The sequence below is a fragment of the Balaenoptera acutorostrata genome, chromosome 11 (genome assembly GCF_949987535.1).
Source record: "Balaenoptera acutorostrata chromosome 11, mBalAcu1.1, whole genome shotgun sequence".
Taxonomy (NCBI): Eukaryota; Metazoa; Chordata; class Mammalia; order Artiodactyla; family Balaenopteridae; genus Balaenoptera; species Balaenoptera acutorostrata.
Genome location: NC_080074.1, coordinates 68014256 through 68036520, shown reverse-complemented (window position 1 = coordinate 68036520; position 22265 = coordinate 68014256). Strand labels below are relative to the sequence as shown.

The 22265-nt window shown below is 34.7% G+C and overlaps 1 protein-coding gene across 5 annotated transcripts in view; it reads right to left on the bottom strand.

Annotated features, from left to right (window-relative positions):
- Window positions 1-22265, bottom strand: part of SLC38A4 (solute carrier family 38 member 4) — a 69816-nt gene that overhangs the window by 37357 nt on the left and 10194 nt on the right. For 3 of the 5 annotated variants that reach the window (XR_009009724.1, XM_007179233.2, XM_007179236.2), the window contains exon 1: window positions 4390-4478. The exons of 1 other annotated variant lie outside the window; for it this stretch is intronic. The gene's annotated coding sequence lies outside the window, so the exon portion shown is untranslated. Of the gene's footprint in view, window positions 1-4134; window positions 4183-4389; window positions 4479-22265 lie in introns of those variants that run through there. One more of the 5 variants, XM_007179234.3, reaches the window with a different exon arrangement.

Below are 22265 nucleotides of genomic sequence, written 5' to 3'. Positions count from 1 at the left end.
TTAAGGGAACAATAGCTAAAAGCACAGTTTTAAAAGAATTAGAACATGATGAGAAACTAGATACTCTGAGTCATTTGCCTGCAACACAAAGTACTTCCTTTGAAGCATTTAGACGACAGCATAATTGCTAAAACTTAATCACATGTTTAATCAATATGGAGGTATTTTAAAGATGGTATTTATTTATTCAACAAATACTGAGAATTGAATAGGAGCCAGAAACTATGAAAGACAGAGCATGGATAAGACAGAATCCCTGCACCTGATGAATTCTGTTTAGTATAGAAAACAGATGTTTGAACAACTATTATATTATAACTTTTACTTTTCTCTCTGAGTAAATACGTTTTGAACAAATCAGTGAATCACTGCCTGGGGAGGCTAGAAAAGAATGATGTTGGCAAACGCTGTGATTGAAAAATATAGTAATATAACATAGTACAATATAATAATAAATATAATATAATATAATATAACATAATATAATATAATATAATATAGTATAGTATAGTATAGTATAATATAATATAATATAATATAATATAATATAGTATAGTATAGTATAATATAATATAATATAATATAATATAATATAGTATAATATAGTATAATATAATATAATATAATATAATATAGTATAGTATAATATAATATAATATAGTATAATATAATATAATATAATATAGTATAATATAGTATAGTATAATATAATATAATATAGTATAGTATAATATAATATAATATAATATAATATAATATAGTATAATATAGTATAGTATAATATAATATAATATAATATAATATAGTATAGTATAGTATAATATAATATAATATAATATAATATAGTATAGTATAATATAATATAATATAATATAATATAATATAATATAGTATAATATAGTATAGTATAATATAATATAATATAATATAATATAGTATAGTATAATATAATATAATATAATATAATATAATATAATATAATATAGTTTTCATAGCCATAGATTCTTCTGCTGCTCCCCATCTCAGTACATGGCACCTCATAAGAGGTGCTCATAAGTGGAATCTGGCTGTCACTATTGACACCTCCAATTCTCTGTCCTGAACCCCCCCTCCCCTGTTCAATGATCACCAAGCCCTATCAATCCTTCTTGCAACATTTATTTAAAATTCATTTACTTCTCTCTCCATGACCATTATGGTATTCCAAATGACTACCTACTAAAGGCCCCAAAATGATTTTTCTCAACACTTCTCAGAATAAAGTCAAATTTCCTAATAAGCTGTAAGGCTCTACATAGTTTAATCCAGACAGAGCTCTTTAGTCCTGTATTGAATCACATCCCCCCTTACTCACTAGATACACTGGACTTCTTTCATTTCTTCATTGCCACCTCAGGACTTTTAACATGCTGTTCCCTCTGCCTGGAATGCCATTCCCTGCATTCTTACCCCAAGTGTCTCCCAAAGTTAACTAAAAGAACCTGAAAATCTTTAAATGCCACATGGTCAGAGAGGCCCGACATCTAGAGTATGGATGTCTCCATGGAGTATGGTCTCCTCTCCCTCACAATAATTATTACAGTTTGCACTTACATTTTTAGTTGTATGATTATTTGATAAATAACTGTCTCCTCCAATAGGTAAAAAATTTCATGAAGGTGGGAACAGGGCCAGGTTTGTAGACTATATATACATATTCCCATCATCTAGCACAGTGCCTGGTGATACATTCTCATAAGACCAAGGCAACTTTATATGATCTCCTTTATAGATACAAGTACACAATCTTGTTATAGCTTTATAGGTTAATATTTCAAAGTGAAATAGAAATGTTTCCTTCTGGTTCCCAAGAGAAAGAACAGCTTTGTTAGACAAAGAATGTTCAAAATTCTTCTAAAAGAGAAATCAGATTTGGTTTGACAGAACTTTTGGTAGTCTAGCCTTTCTAGCTAATGAAGTTAAGTTTCTCTGCAAAGGAGATTCTGCGGAAACAGACTGGATAGTCCGGTGCAGTGGTCTTCTGCATTGCCATTTTACTTCACTCATTCATGAAGGTGCAAAATCAAAACTTGAAACAAAAGTATTTAGCACACTATCACCATTTGGAAGACTTTTTTTCATCATATTTATTAAGCCAGCCAGATGTCCTAAATAGCTGATTCCTTGTATCCAATTTCTAGTTATTAAACATTATGTATAACATTTCTTTGTAACATTATTTATAAGCATTTATTTTACCTGATAAATGAAAGTGAAAAAGGAGCTAGCATTTCCCACCATCGCTATTTGTTTTGTCTTTCATGCCAACCCAGTTCTGATGAATCTACTCTGAAATTTAGGTTTCGGTGGCAGATTTTACACTTTGGTTGAGTGTGCAGGAAGTAGCTGGTCCTGCAGCTTCTAAAAGCCACATTATCTTGCATCTGAGGAACTGATTTAAATCCACATCCAAAATATATCTTAGATAAATGAACATAGGTTTGACAATGAAATAAACCTAATATTACCTTTATGTGAAATTCTCTAAAACAATTTCCCCAACAATGCCATTCTAGTCACACATTGATATTCAGATGGCTTATTAGCCTACGGCATGATTTCTCACAGAAATTAGCTTCCATAAAAGCATTCACTGTCATTCAGTCTGATGTACGTCTTAGAAAAGAAACTGCCAATAATAGCAGGACCATATTCACTTGACTACTTCCTATTGCTGGTGATAATATTTTAGCATTTTTCATTCCCTTCCTCTACTTAGACATAGCTTAGAGATAATATCAAGGGAGAACTGGAAAAGTTAAAAGAAATAACCTTATGCTGAGGTCTTGTCCCTTTGCTAAGAATATTACATGCTTGCTAATATAAGAATTAAAGCAGCCCTTTGATGAGGTATAAAGGATTATTCATAAAATCTGAATACATTATTTTGCTTACAAATTTTCTAGCTCTGCTCTTAGAAAAAGACATAGATTCTGTAGTCATCTTAAATGTTAAGAAATATCTGAAATTCCTGCATAAATTTTAGTTCCTATTTTCCCAAACAATAGTTTGTTTCCAGAAATGAACAGCAATATGTAGCATATATGAAATTAAGGTAGTGAACTGTTTATGCTATCCATGTTAATAAATGATGTTTAATAATCTGTCATAAATTATGCATACACTAAGTTCCAAAATGTCTACATTCTATATAATAGATACTGGACCACCCCTAGAGTTACTTTTTTTCTTCTGAAAATAAATTTTTTTACTTTCTTTAAAGTAACTCATGTATTAAAAATAATAGCTTCAATAACCCATAAAGCACACTGTATAACATGGTTAAAGAAAACTCAACAGTTTAGCTCTCAAAACTACATTTCTCAGTACTTAAAAGTTACTGATATACTTCCTAGGAGTATAAATATAAAGACTTTCCAGAAAATCGCAAAACATTATCTAAATATAAATCTGAACAAATAGAAGATCTTGGCCTGTAAAATAAATGGCCATCTTTTACAGGAAACATACCTAAATTTCTTTAGTTCGTCAAAAATAAAAATTCTTTCATCCAACAAGTTGCCCATGAATATGATATATATCATTTCAAATATTTTTCACTGAGTTATAAAACACTCAGTTTTGTTATCGCCTGTGCATTTAATTAAAATAATCACCATACATTCTGTAAGAAGCTCAAAATACAAGGATACTTAAATCCATTGAGAATTCTCCCCATCTGATTAATAAATTTGAGGAATAGAGCTCAAATTTTTAATGATTCCAGTCCTTCCAAATCCAAAGCTTTGCTTGTATTCTATTCAATCTCCCAGTTTCTTCTAGTAAATTTGCTGCAAAAATACTCCTTCACTAAAATGGTTACATAAGAAGACAAGGTAAGACACAACTTTTGTTTTTCATTTGACAATGATGCAGCCCTAACATTTAGCCTTTCACATCTGCTGCAGTGATGTGATGTTCCTTCTTTGATTAGACTAAGTTTTTGTGGGTGTTTTTGCTTTCAAGATAAAGAAACTCTTTAATGTTATAACACTGAGAATGCACTTCTCAAACATTATACATCTTCCTAAGACAAACTAAGTTGGCTCCTCAGAGTGATTAACCAGGAAATGTAAATAACTAAACACTTGTTACCTGCTGGTTTTGCAATGTTTCCCTTTTCTATTATCCACCTAAAATTATCTGCAAAAGAAAACTGCAATCAGGATCTGGGTAAATAATTTCAATGTCTGACATTATATTGAATTGATCTTTTTTTAATGAGAAAAAAAAAAGTTACCCAAGTAGTATTTTCAAACATTTTGATTTGTAATAAATAATCAATACTATAAAAAGAAGAAAGGAAGCATTATTTTAACACTGCAAATTCTCATGTAAAAACAGCTTTACCTTAATTATTTATCCAGTCCTGTGCAATCTTTCCGGAATTGTTTGGAATGGCAGACCCCTGTTGCAGAGGTGACTTATGTGAACCTTTGGGGATCTAGACAATGATTTAAAGACCAGTGGGAGTGAACTAGACAAGCCAATCACCACCACCACCTCACCCCAACACCTCCCTCCGTCCAACTTGCGTCAGCTCTTAAAAAAAAGAGAAGCTAAATCAGTTTACTGTTGTACATTTGGATTAAACATCAGTTACACCAATTTCTATTTGCTTTTAGAATTTTGGCTTTTATGCAACAAAATACTCACTAACTGAAAGTTTTTTCTTGATTGGTGTCATTCTGTATCAAGATTCTATAGGTTGGTTGACTGATAAATCTCAAAATGTTAATTTTTCAACAGGTTTATGAACTTAAGTAAAAGTAAAATAATACCAGAATAACTGAGTCAGACTGCTTAATGAATATTGTAATCAGAATGCATAGAAAATATTAATTGAGTAGCAAAAGTTATTTTCTTTAGAATTGTCGATATTATTCAGAGGAAATGTTATAGAATAACAGACACTCCCAACAGCACCAAGTTACTCAAGGTGCTGTGAGGTTGGAAATCATAAGCCCTGTCAGCCTCTGCTACCATTTCAAAGGCAGTGTGCTGAGTAAGCAAAACACTATTTGGAGTTTTTAAAGAATTTCTAAACAGACATTTTCTCCCTTTCAAAAAAATCTACTTGGCTTTCCACATATTAGAGGAAGAGTTCAAATATGTTGGCAAATAATTCATTCTGTTATGAAAATATATAAAGCAGACATTCTGAAAGTGAGGTGAGAAAAACATATTAAAAAATCAATCCAGAATTAAGGGCTCTTTGCCTTTTTAATATTTATAACGTGGATAAACTATCTGATAACCAATCAGAAGGAATGCTAGATTGCAACAGTTGTGTCAATTACCTATTTCTAAAAAAAAACCCGACTAAACATTGTTCTTTGAGTAGGAAATTCTTAAGTTGATGCAAGACATTAAACATTAAACAAAACGTCCAGTTATCCATTTCTCTTTTCCATTTTAAATGTGCCCATTTGGTCTATTAACTTTATCATGGTATGTTTACATTCATTTGTCTTTTAGTTAGCTGCTTCTTTATTTTTCGGAGTTACCTTGTAGTTTTGTCCCTTATCAGATAAAAGTTATTACGGTCTAGGGGAAAAATGATAATAAATATACTAATTTTAATTTCAGATAAATTTAAAGAATATTCCTTTTCAAATTACTTCCATCATTTAATTATAATCTTTCCAACTTAAGATTTCCTTCTGTTTGCAAAGTTACCAGATGAGTATAAAATTAAGAAAGCAAAAACCTGCACTAACTGTTAGAAAATGAAATACTTGTATTCTAGTAAAAGTCCATTTAATAGTGGAAATCCATTTCATACTATATCTTCCTATAAAATAGGGTGGAGATAAATGCATAAACACCTACAGCTTTACTTCTCTTAAAATTTTAAGCTTTGGCTTCCATATAATTCTGATCTTCAAGTTCACTAAATAATTATAGCAAATTAGCGTGTTGGATTAAAATTAAATGTACACATAAGAGACTTCTATGAAGGGTCTTTTCATATTTCTTTAGAACCTACTCTAATTGCAAAATTCTTATCACAGAACTTTCCTAACATTGACTCAAAAATCAAATACACACATACAAAAACTAATTTGACAAAAGTTGGCTGAATTAAAATGACTTAGGAACTTTTTTGTTATTTAACTATTTTTCCCCTAGTTATTTGGCATGTTTAGACATGCAAAAATTAATGAAGAAATGTATGGTCTGGTCTTGACAAAACTCACGGTAACTTTCCTTTCAAAAGGAAAATACAGACTTAAACATTATAGTTTCATGTCCTGAACATTTCTTAAAATCATATCATAATGTGATTTCATATATATATTTGGTAATAGATCATTCTCTCTTGATTTTTTAAAAGTGCAAATGCTATATATTCTGTTACGTTCTGATTTGGTTCAAGCATCACTGTACAAAGAGGTAATGCACCAGAATATGTACAGAATTTTTAAAAATGAATAAAATGAAAATGAAATGAATAAAATGAAAAATATGTGGGTAGTGAATAATGAAGCAAGTCCTTCACATAAGGAATTCATATAAGTGCCACCAACAACAGGTATATGAAACTTGGTCAGGGTAGGGGGGTAGTTTGCAGGCGGTAAAATATGTCCACTTAAAGGGATACCTGGCTTCCCAAATTATAACATGATTAATATTAGCAGAATTGCACCATACGCCATAGGATTCCAGAAGATGAAAAGTCCCCAGGGGCTGAGGCCATCCAAGATGACTTCAGGGAGCCTAAGGACCTAGAAGAGGACCTTAAAGTCCAGGTGAGATTCCAACGAGTAGAGAGGAAAGGGAGAGACATCCTGGATGCAAATTGTAGACATGATAAAAGCATATTCTGGCAACAGTGAAAAGTAGTCTGGCTGCAGCAGAGACTTTTCAGAGCAAAACAGAATAGAACGGAATAGTCCAGGCTGTAAAAGGCGTTAAATCTTGGGACTCAGATTTTTGTGATCAGAATCTCTTGAAAGCTTCTGAAGAAAATCACAGAATCAGCAGGGAAGGGAATAAGATGGGATGACAGGGTGGAGCTAGAGATAGGGGCAAGGAGGATGCGGAGGAGGTTGACTGATGGCTGGACTTTGGTGATATTTGCCTGTCTGAGAATCATGGCAGAACAGAAGGCAGATGGAAAGGATTTAAAGTGGGGTCAGTGGTAGTTTGACTCTTTCTTGTACTACTGTTTCCATTTATCACTTTCACTAGCTCACAACACATGCTGTGAATTTTATGTGATCATTCTATGAGAAATAAGAAACTTGCAATAAAATCTTCATATTTCTTTACATAGAGAAGGAGAATATATGGTGGTAACTCACCCATTTCAGGACCCCTCCCATTAATCTGTAGCTATTATTTTCAAATAGTACAGAGAAGGTCCTAGAATGTATATCCCAATATGTTATCTCTTAAAAGTACAAAATTGCTGACTCAAAATAAACTGATTCAGATCACATCCATGCATTGAATCAGGTTTTTTTTCTTGCCCATACTTAAAAGCATTGCTCATCTTGTTTCAAATTTCTACCTTCATCGATTTCTTCGAAGGGAAATTTCCAGCTGGATAAAGTTAAAATTGGTCAACAATTAAAAAAACAATCCCGTAGCCAGATCCTCATGGCATTTTTCAATGACACTGGGAAAGGTAACTTCTTGTTCTCATCAGGACTGTACCCAAATTTCTAATTTTAGTCATGGGACAAAATAATACTTGGACATACAATGTGGTTATAGTCAAATTGGAAGAAGATGGGTAGAAACAGTAACAACTAAGAAACAAAATGACCTAATTTTTAATAATATTGTATTGCCTTTCTATCTGTACTCACTTACTTTTCTTTGCTCTTACTTCAATTTCCCTTTAGGTCACCTACCTTTTTCCTTGCTTCTGTTTCTTTTTAAGTTTTCTGTGTCTTTATGATGTCTTAATTTCCAAGAAGAGAATTTTATCATTTCCAGGCTTTAGATTTGTAAACTCAAAATCTGATAAAGTAGATCAGTTTCCAAGATTATAGGTCTGTTCTTATCCAACAGTCAATATTAGTGCTTCCAAATACGGACAAAATGTGCATTAATCCAACTTTTCTTTTTTTTTTTTTATAGTATTATAGGTAAACGTCTGTCTGACCAAATCACTCCTAGAACTGGAAAACACTAGCACAGCTGCGGTTAGAAACAAGATTTTGATTACTTCTTTTTAACATAGGATTTACTCTCTGGCTTTTGGGTTTCAGGCTTAGAGTGATGAAGAGCATTTGTGATCTTTTTTGATGTCACTCTTTGGCCCTCCAAATTCTTCATCTTATCTCTCTTAGTATGAATACATGCAAAAAAGAAAAAGAAGAAAAGCCATACAGAAATGTTGCAGAAATCTTCGTAAATCATTCAAATAGCAGAATTCATGTTATCTTAGAGGTGACCTGAGCACGTAGGTCCTTCCTGCAGAGTGAGGGAAGCATAGGTGTGCTGTAGGTCTCTCTCTTCATGGTTATGAAATTATTAATCTCAATTTACAGAAAAAGAAATAAGGACTACAAGAAAAATATGAATATGACCCCCAAAAGCCATATACCAAATTAATTGTAAACATAGAAATAAAGATGAATAATTTTCTAATTCCCCTTCAGCAGAGGCTCTCAGATATCTATGGAAGCTTAGGCCACTTCTATTTTTTGAGGCTCCAAATATACTTTTTAAATTTTTAAAAAATCCTCAACGGGGTTTCTAAATTGTCATACATTTTTCAATGACCCTATTTCACAAAATAACACCTCAACACAAATATAATACAAGTGACTTAATGAATAGTCTTGTTTGATGATAAATTCAAAAAGTCTAAATTTGGGACCCTGTCAAATATGAGGCCTCAAAAGGCTGCCCAGCCCTGGCCCCTGGGAGAGGCCCTGCTTTTCTGTTCGAAAAAACCTCCCTGACCAAGAGAAGGGCAACACCCACGTGTGCTGAGGAAATTGCTCGGTTGACGGCATCCCCCTCTCTTGAGCCCAGCCTAAACCACCTTTACAGTTATACAATGGAGCATTTTGGAAATGTTTGAATAGTCACTGTGTTGCAAAATTAGCAAACAAGTTTGGTGCAGGTTGACAAACTTACTGACTTGGCCGCAGACCTAAATAGAAAATTCCTTTTAGCCTTAGCTGACGAAAAAAAAAAAAAAGAACTAGTTAGAAGACAGCTCATGTTGTTCATGATATTTTGTTCTCTCCATTTTGCCTTTCAAGCAACTCAAATCTTTCTGGTCCATTTCATTTCTTGATCCCACATGGAAATGATGCAGAGAAAAAGGTATCACAAGTTCATTCCAGGCTTCTGCTTAAGCAAATACACCAAGGTGAAGAAGGATAACAAGGTCTGTGTGGTTTATGGGTGATTATAACTTAAATAATGTACTGAAATTCTAAATGTTAAATTAGAGCTCTTAAAAGCTGGCCTTAAAGAATGATTCTTATCCTTTAAAATGCCTGCTTGAGAAAATAGCCCTGCTAGGAGATGTATGATTATAATGATTAAGTTACAACAACACTTCCTAAATAACTAAATCACGTTGTTAATTTAAGTTCTTCATACAGAATACAGTATTAATATGGTGCTAAATTGAGTCGACTGCCTTTCTAACTAATAGCAATTGATGGTTTAAAAATTACATCCTATTTGGGCAGCAGCACGTTAATTTCCACCGCTCTCTTTTGTAGTCTCTCCCATCCCTTTCCTTTCAAAGCAAATTCTCTTCCAGAACAATTTCTATGCATTTGTTTTTTGTAATTTCATCAGTGATTGGACTTTGTAAATCTGGTGTCATCTTGCTTGAATTCAGACAACCAACAGTTTCTAGAGCTGGGACCCAATAGGCTGCCTGGCTGGACTGGGAGGAGATAGAGGGCAAAGGAGACAGAAGAGCACACAGTAGAATTTTTAAAGGGAAGGGGTTCTCCGAAAAGGTGATGACATGAAACCATCCTGTAAAAGAATCAGTGCCCCTAATAACAAAAGATATGCTCAGGTGGGCTCACCAGTATATTGAAATAAGGAATGCAAGTCCACCATAAAGTGTTCTTCAAAGGAATTTTTGAGCAGAATAAGACATATAATAGTGATGCTGACCTTTCTTAATGGACTTTTCAGGGAATGCAGAGGATTTCCTGAGTCAGGTCTCCTCAGTGAGAGGGCAGGTTTCTGCCCAGGGAGCTCTCTCTCGCTGAGCTGTAAGCAACCCCAGGGCCCAGCCATGTTGTGGTCAGAGCTCTTTGCAGCATGCTTGTACAGATGTACTGTCCTTTGCTACAGGTGTTAGCAGTGTCCAGCATGACAAGATTCACTGAATTTTTTGTTCTTTATGTGTTGCATGAGTTAGGAAGTATACTTCCTGGAGGGCTGGGTATAAAGTTGGTAGCACAAATCTTTCTTTAAATATAGGAAAGCTGACTCGGAAAAAGTAAATGTCTTGACCTCATTCTTCAGGACAGCAGTAGAGGGGCAGATGGTATATTTACAAGGTTTGGGGATGGATTCAAGTATGTCTAGACAGCCAATTTAGATTAGTTGTAAGCAATCTGTTTTGTTTGTTTACCTTATTAATATTAGGTTATGCCTGGTTCATAGTAGGTACTGTATAAATTTTGAATGAAAGTCTTTATTAAATGTACTGATTCAATCTGTGCATCCAAAACAATTCTTTAGAATTTATTTAAGGGTTGCAACAAGAAATATTCTAATAATTATTCTAATTGAGAATCCTACCATATATTAAAATGCAGTAGTTCCTTCTTACGCTCAGAGCCAATTGTGAGATGGTAAAGTGAAAGCCCATGCTATATGTAAGGAGCCATTAGTCCTTTTATAGAGCGCTGCATTCCCAGAATATTAAGCAGTAATTACCAATGATGTGTTCAAAGAATATTCAAAGAATAATAAGGATATCGGAAAATTATAATTATAATAAGTTTTCAGAAGCAAGATACAAAATCTAACAGTAGTATGCTCCCTGTGTTGTTTTTAAAATTATACATATAATATATAAATCATATATGTTTAATATATTATACGTATAATATAATATTATATATTATACGTATAATATAATATTTCCCTTTTCAGGCAAAGGGGAAAATGCCTGAAAGAACACATATCAAAATATAGAGTGGATATTTCCAGATTGTGAAAATGTTGATAATGGTTTTTTCTCATCTATATTTTCCAAATAACCTTTAAAAAGTATGGATTACTTTCACTATGAGAAAAACAATAAACATTATTAAAAACAAAAGCAACAAAAACAAAGAGTTCCTCTCTTAGGTTTTGTAACAATTGTTAATCAATGCCAGACATGAGCCACTAGCTAAACCTCTATTCTTAGTGAGAATATTTTCAGTGCTTGACTAGGAACAATCAACTCTCTTTAAAAAAATCTTCAACTCTGAATGGGCACTTATGAGTTATTTAGGGTCTAGATGAAATCACACATGTCCAGTCTGTTCTGGAGGGATGGATTGTTTTTTTCCCCATCAGCAAGAGGTACTCTAAGAGATCTCAAAATATTGTTGAGAAAAATGGGATTTTAAATATATTTGGAACCTCAATGTTTTCTCATAATGCTGCGAGATAGTCAATTTCTATTATAGCTTAGTAAGCAGTCATCTTCGTTTGTGCATTCAATAAATATTATTGAACACCTATGTGTCAGGCTTCATGGTAGGGGCTCAGGCAAGACAGACAGAAACATAAGACCCAGTCTCTGCTCTCAAGAAGCCCTGGTATCTCCAGGGAATCCATTGCTTAAGTAGGTCATGATGCTATAACGTGGCAGGTGAAACGCCTGTGGGAACTGAGGGGTTGGAGAAGTGTGGCACCCAACTCAGCTTGAAAAGGACAGAGAAGACTTACTGGAGAAGGTGACAGCTAGGCTCAGACTGAAAGAATAAACAGGAGCTGGCCAGGCGCAATGGCATTGGGAGCAGACTGCAGACAGAGGGACAGCATGAGAAGGGGCAAGGAGGTAAGAAGCTGCTCCTGGCTACCTGTTGTTCCTGGAATGCTGAGAAACACGACTGCAGAGGTCACTGGTGGGAACACAGGGGGTCAGGGGGCCATGTCTTTTCTTTGTTCTGTTCAGTTCAAATGAGTTCATAAAAAAGACCAGCCCAGCAATGCCTCATAGAGCTCACAGTTTCAGCTATGTGAAGAAAATGTGCTTTGTTAGGAATGGTGATAATTAAGGTTACTGCAAACAGTAATAACCACCAGGGTACCACGAGGTGATTCTTGAGTGCATTGCATCCTTGGCATGTTTAAGTGGGCTGGGGCCTCTGCTCTGTGTTCGGACTACCAGGTTTGTTGTATTATAATTTGGCTAAGAACAGAAAAATTCGGGTTCATGAGGTATTTTGCTTCAAATGATGTAAAATATATGAAAAAGGAGTTAATTACAAGACTTACAGGAGTTGAATTTTTAACTATAGAAATCTTGACTCTTTAGTTATTCTTAGATTTTTTTTTTTTTTTTTTTTTGGCCACACTGCGTGGCATGTGGGGTCTTAGTTCCCCAACCAGGGATCGAACCTGTGACCCCTGCAGTGGAAGTGCACAGTCCTAACCACTGGACCGCCAGGGAGTTCCTACATTCCTAGATATTTGAAGATTATTTTTTAAATTAGAATCTAAGTTGCAACCTATTTAAACTTTTCTTAATTATTTTAAAAATACGTCTAAGTAAAGATTGATAACTAAGTAAATTATATGAGTAATTTATTCAGTAATATTAATGTCCTGATTTGCAAGCATCTATAGTCTCTAATTCTTTTTTTTTATAGTATCTAGTGTAGTATTATAAATAACAATTGGAAGATTGATACTTGCTTTTTAATGATGGGTAATTTGATTTTTACATGGGCATAAGACAATCATATTGATGAAAATAATTTTGCTTGTGGCCTTTTTTCAAGTTTAAAAGGACATTTCCTTTGAAGCCTAAGGCTTTTAACAGCTTTTTCAGAGGAGGTCTGAGAGGAGCTCACCTTTTTTGTGTTGAAACTGTATCTATTCATCCCTCTAACCTCTGACACCCAAAGAATCTGAATGGCTGAACAAGGCCTTCCTCTTTCGTTATGCTGACATTTAGCCTTGCACTTGATTCTGAAGATTTGGGTTCACTCCATCACTTACTAGCTGTGGAACTATCAACTCAGTAAGCTCTCTGGGCCTTTGTTTTCTCGCTTCTAAAAAGTATATAATTTCTGGGTGACAACAAGATCATTGGAAGAAGCAAATGGAATTCATTCATTCATTTATTGAGGATCTCATATGTGCTGAAAATACACTTATAAACGTGACTATAGTTCAAACTGGCAAAACTGTTCTTTCTTTCTTCCCATTGAGTTCCTTTTGCCACTGTTTGGACCACAAAACTTAGAAATGTAAATAGATTGTAGCCACACTTATATAACTATCAAAGAAATAACAAAGTGGTTGTCCACTTGAGGCACATTGGGCATAAAATTCTGATATGTTGACATAAAATTCCAATTCTAAATATTTAGAGTTAATTAATTCTCTTTATCAAAATTTTTACCAAGTTAAAAGGTGAATAATGAAATGAACTGCCTTTAGTCTTTTTTTTTCTTTCCCTTTCCTGTTTTCTATCAGTCAATCAATCAATCATTCAATCAGGGAGTAAACACTGAACACCTATTATACACCCAGAACGATGCCATCAGGTTTTCCCCTTTAGGCTCTCCTTCTACTTCTGAACATCTGGCACTGTTTTTTCTGACCGACCACAAGCTTTAGAAAAACTGGAGAGCTTTACAGTTGAGTTGAGATACACAAGAGTTCTGTGGTTATCTACATGTATATTACATTATACATTCTGTGTTACATATATAGAGAGATTTGTATCTATGTTTATAATTATATCTATTAGGATCCACAGTGTTTTTTTTCCCTATTTAAAAAACTCAGCTTTTATCCTTTGGTTCATATGCTATTGTCCTGTAAGTGCATTGCTGTTTTCTCACGGTAATTCCAAATTCTTTTACTAAACATGGAGTTACCCTATGAAATGGAGAGCACACTGACTCTGGAGTCCAAATTCAAGGATTCAGATGTGATCCTCATTCTGCTATCTACTAGTTGAGAGACTTTACAAAGTAGAATTAATCCCTCCCTCCTCTGCTATCTCTGCTTCCTACAAGCTTTGCTATTAGGCTTACATGCTGTACTAGCATATTTGTCTATGTGTCTGCCCTTCTAGATTTTGAAGTCCTCAGGAGCAGACATTGCGTCTTATTCAGTGGAACTGAATCTACTATAGCTTCTAGACCTTGACTACCTAGACTTAAATCTGATTCCTGCCACTTAATGACCATCTGACTTTGGGCAAGTTGTTTGCTATCTCCATGCCTCAGTTTCCTCCTCTGTAAAAAGGAGATAATAATAGTGCCTACCTCACCCTGCTGTTATGAGGATTAACTAAGTCCCTATTTCTAGAACATTTAGAAGAGTATCTGACACATCGTAAACATGTAAGTATTTGTTAGATGTGTATACTTAAGGAATTGTCACTAACTTCAAAATCTAGTATGGTACCTACTGAATAAGTCTTTGTTGAAAAGTAGATAAAGGCATGTAAATATTCTAGAACTCAGTTTTCTCATTAAAACTGGGTCTAATAAGAACCATTATGACTGTGAGGATAAAATGAGATAATGGATATTTAAGCATTATAAACATAAAAAGTATTTTTATGGCTGTTTGATTATAAGGGTAATGCGACATTAGCAAAATTGCTCATAGAATTAAATTGGTTTCAACACCTTTTGCTTTGGAAGTGTATTGTCACTGTTTATTAGACTATTATTTCATCTGTTAAAATATTGATTAGCGCTGTTGAAAAGCTAGAAAATGGCAGGTTTTGACCCTGACCCATGGAATCTCAGAAAACAACCTCGTAATAAGACATGGTTTGCAAGCTGTGTTTGTTTAACATTAACCAACCAACCTGTGAAACTGAACGGCACCATGGTACATATTTACCCCTGAACCTGCTCTCAGAGCCAGTGTTTAAACATGCAAACGTGCTGGTAGATTTCGGAAGGTTTGATTTGGCTTTGCTTTGGATTTTTTTTTTTTTCTGTGAGACTGACAAAACACGAAGACCCCCAAACGTACCAAGATGCATGTTCCAGATGCCACAGTAAATGGTCTACCTTTTGCTTACACTCTGGGATTTGAGATGGCTGGCATTTTTATACTAATTCTCAAATTGTCCAGCCACATAGTTTTGGTCTAATCAGAATCAGTTGATTCAACGGTAAGACCTTTTTAGTCATTATGAATCAGTGTCTGGATAAGCTGGCAACGTGACTGGATGACTGGCTCTCTTTGAGGCACATTCTTGATCAAACAGGACCCACAGCTTCCATCTTTGCACCTCTTAAATACAGGGAAGTCTTACAAGCATGCACATATGCTACTTCTCATTCACTTGAGGTTAACCTAGGTAAGACTGGTTAGATTTTGAGTTGAAGTCTAGAACACTGTTGTGTCAAATTTTTTAGTACATTCAGGTCAATTTCCTTAGAAATTTAGAAATGAGAAAACATGTATGCAGGTGTTTTCAAACAGAAAGCTTTATAGAAATGAAAAACAACATTATGTAAAAATCTTTAGTGTTCTTATCAAATATTCTTATGCTCTTTGGGGAACAGACCATTTTTTTCCCAGGTGCTGTGGGTAGAAACGGGAATAAACATAATACTGGTAGAAGTTGGTGATGTCCACTCTGATATTTTACTTTCTTTCCATCTCTTCCTCTTTCAAACAGATGGTCTTCCAGTTGCTGACATATGGAGCTGTTCCCACATGAGTGTAAATATACTGACATCAGTCTCTGTCTTTCTCCTAAACAGAATAATGTTTAAGTATATTTATTACATCAATATGGACGTCTTGAGGCTTCATACTTATCCAGACTACTAAGACTCATGGTCTCAACAACCCTGTTTAATTTTTATAACGTAAATTTAGCTGGTTTTTTTTTTTTAATTATTAGCACCTTTAATTATTAGTTATTTATTTATTTTTTGGCTGCATTGGGTCTTCGTTTCTGTGCGAGGGCTTCCTCTAGCTGCAGCAAGCGGGGGCCACTCTTCATCGGGGTGTGCGGGCCTCTCACTATCGTGGCCTCTCTTGTTGCGGAGCACAGGCTCCAGATGCGCAGGCTGAGTAGTTGTGGCTCACGGGCCTAGTTGCTCCGCGACATGTGGGATCTTCCCAGACCAGGGCTCGAACCCGTGTCCCCTGCATTGGCAGGCAGATTCTCAACCACTGTGCCACCAGGGAAGCCTAGCTGTTGTTTTTAAATCGGTCCCACTATTTGGTGGTAGGATAACAATAAATAATCTGTTGCATTATTCATTGTCCAATGTGCAGTCATGTAGACTGGTTTTCCTGGGGCAATCATTAACTAAACAAGACTTTTGTCTGTCCCATGCCCAATTATGAAGAACATCAACAGGAGCAAGAACTATGATATGAAATAGAAAAAATGAGGCTGCAGTGAGTTGTTGAAAAATCCCCTAAGGATTTTACTCAGTGTTTTCTGGTCATGTTTTAGTCACAAGAAATATTATTTAAATATTTCTTTAATATCCAGTATAGTTAGTTTTTTATTGCACTCATATAAGGATTTAGAAATATGTGGCAAAGAGATGAAACACATTTTTAGATGTCTTCTCACTCCAGCTAGAGTGAAAACTGTGAGATTCTGTTTATTCTTTTTTTCCTAGGATTTCAGCAAATAAAAGTATTCAGCTTCTATTTGCATTATCACCAAGTTTAGATCTACCCATGAGGAATGTTTAGGTGTATGTACAAGTTCATTTTCAGTGTGTAGAAACAGATGTGGTCACATGGCCTCCTGGCGCATGAGTTTCCACCAAAAATGTTTAAGCAACAATTTTCTTTCAAAGTTTTGCATTATCTCATCTAATCATACTTAGTTATTCTATGCTGTGACCACTGAAATTATTTGAGAATAATTGACACAAGATGTACATGAGACAATATGCCTATACTGAGTAGATTTGGCGAGGGAGGGGAGGAAATAACTTTTCAAAGATTCTAAAGGGTTAGAAAGCACCTATCTTGCTCTCTATATATAGCTCTATGAATCAAATGGAGATGACCTTTGTTTTATATCTTGAGTAGACTGATAAATTCAGACTTTTTAGTTTTTATTCTATTACTTTTTCCTTCCCTCCCTCCTTCCTTCTTTCCTTCTTTTCTTATTTTTGCACAGAACACAGTAACTTACTAAAGAAAGCATGTGTATATTTACTTTTCTGAAAGTGGGATCATACATGTACAGAGCTTAGAACAGGGCTTGGGATATAGTAATAGAGATACAGATATAGAAATATTAATAGTTGTTGTTGGTTGTATATTTTTAAATCGGTGAAACACATAAAATAGCCTAGGAACTTAATATTTTTATGAGAACCTTCTTAAACAGTAGATTATTTTTGATTCAGAAGAATAGTTATCATATATTAACTAAACCCCAATTTATACATTTCATTCCGTATTCTTGGCTGAAAACCAGGTGGCAAATTTAGTTCCTAAGCCTACTGGCAAACATTCCAGGAATGGTCCCCAAACTTTCATTATTTGCAATATTCACAGATCAGCAGGAGAAATAGCTTCTTTTCGTGGGCTCCTTAAAATATCAGCCTCTTAAGCATTAGCATTCATTGCCTCGTGTTAACTTGCTTTGGAGTTAACATTTCACATGTAGGAAATCCTGAAGACATATATATTTATAACAGAAATGCTGACATGATCTTAATGTTTCCAGCTACCTCGGCCTGCTGTGGTGTCTGTTTACTCTGGTCTGGTATTTATTAAAACATACAGACTTGCCATAGCAACCATTGCAACACAAAGCCTATATGTGTTTCTAAGATAAGAAGAACTATTTTTAAAGAAACATACAAAAATATGTTAGTAGTCTAGGTCCAGATTAGATATTCTGCAAAATGGAAATGTGTATAGTAATAACATTTTCATATGGGACCATAAGAATATTTCCAAATATTATACTTAGAATGTTTCTAAGTACCTATTATTGCTACTATTATTATTATTATTTACAAAAGAAATCTGAAAGGTGTGGAATATTTGGATGTATGACAGTGACTCTGGCAAAGAAGACACAACCACAGCAATGTAAGAATTTGGGTTAATGACTACCATTTTATAAAAAACATGATTTGGGACTTCCCTGGTGGCGCGGTGGTTAAGAATCCGCTTGCCAATGCAGGGGACACGGGTTCGAGCCCTGGTCCGGGAAGATCCCACATGCCGCGGAGCAACTAAGCCCGTGTGCCACAACTACTGAGCCTGCGCTCTAGAGCCTGTGAGCCACAACTGCTGAGCCCGCGTGCCACAACTACTGAGCCCTAAGTGCCTAGAGCCCGTGCTCCGCAACAAGAGAAGCCACCGCAATGAGAAGCCCACGCACCGCAACGAAGAGTAGCCCCCGCTCTCAGCAACTAGAGAAAGCCCGCATGCAGCAATGAAGACCCAACACAGCCAAAAATAAATAAATAAATATTAAAAAAAAATGATCTGTAAATATAACGCCTTATTTTTATTTTGCACGATACTTTACATACATGTTTGAAGTGTATTTTTTAAAAGCGAATCTTGTAGAACCTGGAAAAAATCACTCTATATCTTTCTAAAGAACACGTATAAAACATTTCTTCTATTTTTATGGTGAGAAAATGATTGGTGCTTTATTGTCAGGTGGGCAGGTGACTGGACCTTCTTTCGGCTTCAATATTTGGTATATTTGGTTGCTCAAATTCCATGAAATTTGAAGCCCAACACACTTGACTATTTCCATACTTTCTGTAATTCAAAAGTGGGCTGTCTTCATCTATTTTTCTCACTTAATTTTGATGCAGAATAAAGGAGTAAAAAAAATGTATTCTTACAGGCTATTGATTTGTTTTTCTAATTTTTTTGCAAAACAGAATATTTACAAGTCTAGAAACTCTGGACTTTATACACATAATTACAAAGGGTACAAACTGGCTATTTTTTCAATTCTGATCAAAATTTTTAAAAAGTGACAGTGTAGGAAGTAATAGTTCAGAGGGATTGGGGGATCTGGGTATAGAATAACCTCTCACCAGTTGAAAGGATCAAATTCCTGAAAAGTCCATGATGGGAGAATTCCAGGTTGAGTAATTAAATAGCTTAAGAGAAGATATGGTTTCCGGGGTTGGGGCCAATCCTGAGTGAATCTGTAAAATATTTTTACACTCATAAAAGTAAAAATATCACCATTGATATTATTACATATTTTAAATTGACGATGATAAATACAATTAAATTTCAACTTCTCACCTTTTGCTCACTAAAATGTTTCTAGAATCTTAAATTTTGCTGTTGCATAGCAGATTATAATTAAAAATTAACTATTATTAAATAAATTAATTAAATGTAGTACTAATGAAGTAATAGAAATTTATTATTAATGGAAGCTAAATGTCCTTTGAAAAGTATTTTCTAGTATATATAGCTAATGTAAGCATAAGGTGTTAATTCTCTTATCTTGTCAATAGTTAAACAGAATAAAGAGAAATCAAACTAAAGTTAAAAGCTAATAGGTTTTTGTAAAGTTTTGCTTTTGACTTTCACCTTGGAAAATAAAACCTGTGTGTTCATCTGGCATAATAGCAGAGAAAGCTTGTAAGTATGACTGTCAAAATCCATCCCAGCATATTTTCTTATGGGATAGTCAAATGGTTTGGGCCATTCCTCTCCAGGGAGTCTTTTGTCAGCTATTGGCAGACCACAGGGGTGTGTCAATGGCTTCTGCATCCTAGAGTCTTAAAAAAGGCAGCTTAGACAAATCACAAAACCTATGAAGCACCTCTGCAGCAGTCATATTTTCAATCACTCCAACCCATTTCCCCATTCTATTTATATATTATTTAATGCTGATTTTTTTTAACCTTAAAACTGACTTGTTTTTAGGCAAACCAGACTTGCAAAATGAAAAAAGCAAGTATATTGTTCCTTAGACATGATTTTTTGATTGTCCTGGGCAAAAATATTACAATAAAGGTTCCCAAAGTGAAATGTTTCATTATGTAACTTCGCTTATGTAGTATATTTCATTTTTATTTCTTATTAGGGAAAATTTCAAATTTATACAAATGTAGATGGAATAATATAGTCAAACCTCACATGTGCATTATCAAGCTTCCACAGTTATCAACCACGGCCAATCTCATTACCTCTAAACCACCACTCCCCTCCTCTATTATTTTAAAGCAAATCCCAAATATGTAATTTCCTAGTAAATATATCTTTGCATATCAGTAATAGAAAAGTACTTTTTAAAAAAGTAGTCATGTGGCACAGTTTAAAAATCTAAACAACCCCTACTGTTTACTGGTGATGTCTTGCAATCTTAGAGAAAGTTGAGTAAGCACCGGGGTTAGCAGACCGGTCCACATTTTGAAACCAAACTGAAAGGGCACTCTAGGTTGGCCAGATTCTATCATGAAGAAATGTTAGGTAAATTACGGATACTAAGAGGAAGGATATTTGTGCAAAACTGGGCAAAATGTAGGCTGGAGGATCCTCAAGAAAACAGGCAAAGAAATGACAGCAAGGTGCAATTTTTCTTTAAAACAGAAGCAATTTTATGACGGTTAGATTGAAGAGGGCAGAATATTATAGAGTTTGAGGATGACATTTTTAAGGTTGTATAAATCAACAAAATTGAGAATATCGGAAATTCTATAGGACAGAAGATTAGGTTTTCATCATCAAATAAATTGCAAGAGGAAAGAAAAAAAGAGATGAAGGGTGGTTGAACCTATGTATTAAAACAGATTTAGGGGACTTCCCTGGTGGCACAGTGGTTAAGAATCCACCTGCCAATGCAGGGGATATGGGTGCGAGCCCTGGTCCGGGAAGATCCCACATGCCACAGAGCAACTAAACCTGTGTGCCACAACTACCGAGCCCTCGTGCCACAACTACTGAGCCCTAAGTGCCTAGAGCCCGTGCTCCACAACAAAAGAAGCCACCGCAATGAGAAGCCCGTGCACCACAATGAAGAGTAGCCCCTTCTCGCCACAACTAGAGAAAGCCCACACACAGCAACAAAGACCCAACACAGCCAAAAATAAATAAATAAATAAATTTATGAAAAAAAATAAATGAAGACAATATAAGAAAAAAAACAGATTTAGGAGACACATCCACCAATGATCGTGTGAACCTGCTTCAATTCTGATTCAGACAAACTAAGGGTAAAATGAAAAAGAGGAGAGAATCAGATATTTGAACACTGCCTGAATATTTGATAATATTAAGGAAACATTGGTTTACGTAAGGTGTGATGGTATTTTAGTTATTTTTAAAGACTTATCTTTTTGAGATACATCCTGAATCATGTATGGATCAAACTGTATGATGACTGGGATTGCTTAGAAATAATCTAGTAATGATTATGGTAGGGGTAGTAGGAAGGAAAGGCTTGGGTACAGATGAAATGCAACAGACAAGTATTAATAATTGTCGAAGTTGGATGAAGATGGAGTTACATTATACCGTTCTCTACTTTGAAATATGTTAGAAATTTTCCATTTTAAAAATCGTTAAATTGCCTAGTTCAGAACTACTACATGTATTTTCCTTGATATTTCTCCCCAAAGTCTGAAAGCAGAGGACGATACTATAAATTTCTTCAACCAACCAGAAATTTCTATTAACTGGCACTTTTGAGTTTTTCCATTACAGATGAAGTTCACAATGGTGAGCCTAAGGCACTCCGAAGCGTAGAAAGATTAAATTATATTCGATAAAATTGTGATTTGATAATGGATCTTGCTGTGTTCTAATTCTTTGAAAATTGCCAATCCATGGCAGGTATAATTTCCTCTTAACAAGAACACTCCATTCCCCAATCATTTAACAGAGTTTTTCTATATCCTTAGTTAGACAAATGAGACTTTTAAGCAAATTTCCCTCCTCTGTGCCTGTGAAATTTATATATATTCATGTGCATATATGCACCTCGCCTAATTTTGAGGACACATTTGGAGGGGGTTGTTATTCTGAAACACTTGCACACAAATCACTTAACAAAGATTAATTATTTAAGGCGTGGCCTCAGGAACAGGAAAAAGTCAGAATCTGTA